This window comes from Saccoglossus kowalevskii, chromosome 2, assembly GCF_978046115.1.
Source record: "Saccoglossus kowalevskii chromosome 2, keSacKowa6.1, whole genome shotgun sequence".
Classification (NCBI taxonomy): domain Eukaryota; kingdom Metazoa; phylum Hemichordata; class Enteropneusta; family Harrimaniidae; genus Saccoglossus; species Saccoglossus kowalevskii.
In genome coordinates, this window is record NC_140642.1 from 32,848,027 (window position 1) to 32,854,709 (window position 6,683).

Genomic DNA, 6,683 nt, shown 5'->3' on the forward strand with positions numbered 1-6,683 from the left:
TTTTGTTATGTCTTACTGTTGAACATATAAAGACATTGTGGACGGGGACTGTGCCATTTTCAAATGACTTGTTCTTACATGGCTTGCATGATTTCGTTCAAACACAATACATTGTACAATGATTCTACAAACTGGATTTTGATTGTACATTACATTTGTTAGTGATTCAACATGCGCGGCTCACTACAGGAGATTTACAACAACGACTGACCTCATCACACATATACTGGTAGTCATAGATACACCCACACACCAGGGTCACTGCTCGTGATGAACTTTGATCTTAAATACAGAACAGGGGCTATGCATTTTCCATGCTTGTTAATAGAGTACTATTTTACGTCACTTAGTTAATCTGTGCATTGATCAGACCTTTTATATGGAGGCCAGATACCAGGTAGGTACTTTTGGGTAGATACATGTTATTTTGTTGAACAATTGCACTTCGTATTGGTGACAAGATACACATGTGTACACCAATATTCAATAAGTAAATTCTGGGACTCAGTTTGTCTTTTGAAATATTATTTTCCCTATTCTTAGACTGAAATTTGCAAAGACGAGAACACCAACGTTCTTGCAAATCCATGGACAAAAGGGCAGTGTTAAGTGGTAGTTTTGGAGTACATGTCTGTTAATTTACAAAGTGCTAGATATGTAGGAAATACACATTTTCATGGCATATATATATATATATATATATATATATATATATATATATATATATATATATATATATATATATATATATATATATATATATATTCACTAAAACTGAAATATTTTGCAGTCTCCCTTACGAGCTCTGATAGTGTAACAAAGAAGTTCAAGAATCAAGTGTATCATGTAAATGTAACCAAAAAAACGGTATTGGACTTTTGGACTGTTTCAGAGCGCACAGACTATCAGTCCGCCGCTATCAGACACGTTATCCAATATCTGAAACACATTATATTAGAGATTGTTAAGATAAGCCTATGCTACGATTTGTTGTTTTAAATATTCACCAGGTAAAGTTTTAAAAATACACCTGTCTAGCCTAAATAATAGGAATATTTGTGATAATAACTTTATTGATTCTCACTCACCCCCTAAGGGGAAAGGAAATGGTCACTAAAATACATATAACGTATTAAAAGTAATAAACTAACATTAAATCACCAAAATGCTAACAAAGAATTAGAAAAATTACAAAATCACTAAAATGCTGACAAAATTTGAAAAACAAAATTGTTCTAGAGAAAAGTTCAGGTGAAGAAAAAAAAATGTTTTTGTTAGATAAGTGACTGTTTCTGGGTAAAAAGCATGCTTATAAAAACAATAACACCACCCTCCCCCCACACACAGAAAAGTAAAATACAAATGTGTAGCATAGTTTCAAAATGTCGTAATTGGCAGTAACCATGGAAAAGTGATAAATACATTATCATTATTCCTTACCATACAAAAACCCTCTGAAGGTTTTTAGTAGTGTAATAAAGTTATTATTATTAAATTAGTAACATTCAAATTAGGTAATTACCATAAATTGGGATATATATAATTATACGCATTAATTTTGAATTGAGTTGCAATGTTTGTAATGTGAATCGGCTACTTCACAAACTACTAGTATTTCTAATGGTTGCCATGCTTTAAAATTGCCTCCACCACCATTTTCGAAAACCATAACCATTTTTTTTTCTGATTTATATACATTTGTACTCATTACTAATTTTTGTTTTGTTCTAAAATAAGAAGGGGTATCTGACCACCTTTGGGTAAGTTGACACTGGTCCACATGTTGTATATGGTCAAGTATGTTGTTTAATGTTGCCTCCAGACATTGCTTAAATGTCACCTGTGCATGCCTCAGAAGGCCATAGCGTGTGACTGTTTCCAAAGAAGCGTCTATCCATGAGCCTTTGCGTTTTTAGCGTGTGTTGTTATCGTCGCTTAGGAATCAATTCACGCGCGTGCGCAGGCGACGACCCTCCCGCTTCAGGCCCGTAGTTTGGGGAGGTTCGAGGGGTTCGATCGAACTCCCTAAATTTTGGAAGTGAATAGATTTATTATCGTAATCGTAGATTAGAACATAATAAACAAACAGTATTAATTAAAATAATTACCATCGTTTAAATCAGATTCAGCAGCTGATGTTAAATATTAAAACAACATTGAAAAAATAATGTAATGGTAGTCATTCTCTGAATGATGTGGTGGTCCTGAATATGGCAGTTTATCTTGTGCGAGTGTTCGCTCAGTTAGTAAAGTGCCACGGTGGGGATCGAACGGGATTGACACAACACGACACTGTACTTTCCTAGTTTGGTTCATTAGTTTTGTATTTTTAAATGATGGCATATATACTGTTTTGTTGCAAGTGTATCAGCCAAATGTAGTCAACTTATTGTATTAGTACGTGTAGCCTGTGTTATTGGACAATAGTGTACAGCTACGGATTCAACAGATCATTGAAAAAATGCCGAAGATTTATCATCACGAGTTGTATCGGTCGAAGAGCTCCTTGCAGCTAACAATTTACCCCACTGTGTTGCTTCAGCACTGAAACTATGCATATTTTTTACACGTTTTTTGTTTTGATGTCTTAAAAAATTTACTATATTTTTAGTGGGTTCATAAAAAGGAGATGTAGTCATTGAAGTCTATTGAGACCGCTGCTAAACTGCCACTATATGTATATTATTTTACCGCCCTCTAAAAACAGATTTACAATGAACCAAAACATTTACATACTGTAAGAAACATATATGGTATGCCATTGGTTAGTGCATTTAATTTGTTTGATGCAATCATTGTGCCAGCTATTTCTTATGGTAGCGATATGGGGGTACAAAAATTCGGAAATCGAGAGACAACATTTTGCAAATATCTACTTAGCGTGAATAGTTGTACTAACAATGTAGCGATGTTGGATGAACGTGGAAGGCTGCCATTATGCTGTGGTTATTTTAAGCGTTGTATCTCATATTGGTTAAAATTAGTTGAAATAAAAAATAGCTGGAACCCCAAAACATGTTATATCATGCTTAAACGATTAGACAAAACCGGCAGACTTACTTGGGATACCCACATAAAAATCGCCTGTTCAAATATGGTTTCGGCATTGTCTGGTTTGAAAAACAAGTTGGAGATACTGCAAACTTCTTAGAGATATTTACTCAAAGAATAAAAACAATTTGTCAGCAAGGATGGCATGCCTCAATTTCACAATCATCAGACTGTGCACGTTTTTGTAGTGATATGCTTGAATTTAGCATGGTAGAAAATGAAATTCACTTTGTTGATCTTTTGTCTAATAATGCAATATGCAATTTTGCAAATACTGACAGTCTGGGCTTACTTCGTCGCTACACAAACTGCCACACCATTTATCAACTAGTTCTGTATCTTTTAAAAGTTTTCGAGCGACTAGATGAATATTAATCCAGCTTAACTTAGTACCATATGTTTATATGGATGTTGTATTGTTTTTAAAACGTGCTATGCACTTTTCTACTCATTTCATTTTCTACGATGGGCTGAGGCCCTGTACAGAAATAAAACTACATAATACAAAATTGACTAATACTAAAATGAATAATTGTAGACAGATTTCGACATGAAATCGTGTCACTTTTATGTGCGCTAACATCTGCGAAGAGCGAAAAAACTCGTAAGTAGCATTCAACCTTAAAATGCTTAGACAATAATGCTAAGATACGTATAGTCTTGTCTTTTTTGTGTACAACATTTTGCCGTAGTGGATCTAGGGTGTGGGTGTGTTTGTCTGTGGGTAGGGAATGGCTTAGGACCCCTTCTCTAAAATCATATGGTAAAATAGTTCAATGATGTTATGTGAAATAACTTACCAATGTAACACAAAGTAAACCAATTGAATTTAAAACCGAGAATATAAAAATGCCTGTAACAGAGCTCAAAGACACTTTTTTAATATTATAAAATTCACACGTTTCACGTCAGACATATTATTTCTGTTTTCGAACCCCCTATTCAAAAGTGCTGGCTACGGGCCTGCCGCTTTAATGATGTTTCTGAAGGAAGTGCCTGTACGGCGTAAAGCTTGTTCAGTCAGCCTTGGCAGTATAAAGGTCACGCTCTATAAATAAACTCAATTACTCTGATTTACCCTGAATGAAACTGAATCTCGTATTATAGACTAAGATAGGGAGTTCAAGACGAGGTCAATGATCGATTTATGTATAGTACATTGATCCCATGTGAGTTACAAAGCATAAACCAGCACTTTTTTTGCCCGTAAACGTGTTGATCGTGGTTTCTTAACAGCATGGACAACGCAAGTCTAACACCAGAATACACTGTGTACACAAAATTTAAACTCATCACAGAAAGTTTAACTCCACCATCACTCGGTATTATTACTAATGTTATAAGCAATACGAATACTGTCTTGCAGGTAGTGGTAAAAATTAATAAATTCCTGCAGGCACATTCTACCACATTCAAAACTAAATCTCGCTTGCAGGTATGGTTATTCTGGGAACTCATTTAATACCGGTAGTAGCTTTTAAGGGATAGGACACTATAAACTGTTGGGGTGAAAAACTGTACAATTGTTTTTTGTGCTAATATTTTTGTTTTCCCTACTTTGTGACATTTTTTCTTAGATTTAGGTGTGCCGTTTTTTTTTTCTTCTATTCTACCATCGCTCTTACCCAGAAGTAATGATGATGTAACTAGAAAACCAAAATACAGAAAATTACCTTGTGTGAACGCATACAAAAATTAAAAAAAAAAACGTTCCCTAGTCATTCGCTTTGTATGATCTTAAACCTGGTCATGGTTAATCTTGTTGACTGTTTTGGTTTTCCCACCAGTATCGAGTGCTAATTTTCACATTAATGTTTAAAATGGTCGCGGTTTCAATAGTATCTATAACTTTTGGGTCAATATGTGTTATGCATTGGTGAAAAGATACACATATGTACATCAAAGTATAATGAATCTGTTGATGTTGTTTCTATTTCTCTTATTCTCTTCTTTATAAACTCTCTTAAAATTTAAAGTTTTAAAGTTTAGTGTTCGAAACATTCGTTTATCAAGAGAAAAGCGGTATTCAAATTTGTCTGTCAACGAAAAGATGATATCATTTTAGTGCAAGAATAGTAGTCATAATGTTGAGGGTAGGTGAGGAGAAGAATGGAAATGGATGTGATTCTATTTCCCTAATAGTTGTGGAAACATAAGTATACTAATTTAAAAAAAGAATATCAATGAATACAATGAGACAATATTAGGAACAAAAAAGATAATTTAAAGGAAATTCATAACATCAGAATTTTTTTTTTGGGGGGGGGGGATATATTGGGGAATGCTCTTGCAGCTTCTCTCAACTGTGCATTTGATACGGTGGGTTAATCATCCTGCTACCTAAACTAATGTACAAAGAGGACAATGAATTTGAAATAATAATAATATTAGTATTTTGATCAAGAACTAATCAGTGCACCTTACATAAGTGATTTATTAGTTAACAATCATTTTTCTGGTAATTTCATATTTTATGACAGGTTTTTCAGGTGCATACAATATTGCAGTGGATTAGTTTGTTTTCTGTATGGGTGTCATCACCGCAATCCCCTCTAAGCGAAAACACTTGCTCAATCTGGAAACTTCGTGCCCGTGACAGATGAAAATGTTTTAAATTTAAACAATGTTTCTATTACAAAACGTTTTACCAAAGTATCCCTTACCAAAATGGATAGCTATCATTAAGTTATCGGCAAGCTCTCAAAGTAAGTCTTCAAAAACTAAGGGACAAGGTCTATGGCAACTAAAACAGTTTTGATAACTAGTGGATTTTCTGAGTGTTAATATTGAGAACAACTAGTCGTCAAAACCTTCTTAGTCTTCAGTTAGCTTTCGCCGAGTTTTCGTATATTATAACATATTTGTGACAGTAGAGTAAACTGTATCATAACCTTGAACAACCCAACTAAAATAACAAAAAACAAAACGCATTAAACACAAAAAGCAAAAACAAAACAAAAACAATTACATGTAAATTCTCATGAAAATGCCCATGTCTGAGGATTCCAGTTCACTTCTACAGACTTTTACAATCCTTCCTGAATAGAGTGATTCATATGTGGTAGAATATATTGTTTCACTAATCACATCATTAATAGATTCTACAATCAGTCACTCGAGGGCTGAAAATCTCGGTAGCCCGGCTTTCGCCATTTACACATTTATATAATATTTCATTTTATTGACACAAAAGAAAAAAAAAAACACACGTCAAAACAAACAAGAGACATATCATTATAGGTATTACGCAACGTGACAGATGTCGCCCACATGTAACAATAGATAATATAATATAATATACGTAATCTGAATAAAAATATAAATATAATACATGTATAAAAATATTTAAAATTTACATAAGTTTTTAACCAGATTGCATAATAGGCAGTGCGTCGAAGAAGGGAACAAATCGATAATAGTTCAGATGTCAGTCCCCTAGTTATTGCACTATTATAGTAAAACGTATTTGAAAATGTCTGCAAATTTATTAACATTATTAGCATAACAATAGGAACTAGGGCAATAATGCAATAATATACAAATGTATACACATTTTAGTATACTTTAGTATACTATTACTCAGTACTTCCTGTGTATGAATATTGCCGAATTTCAAATTATTGAATAAGATA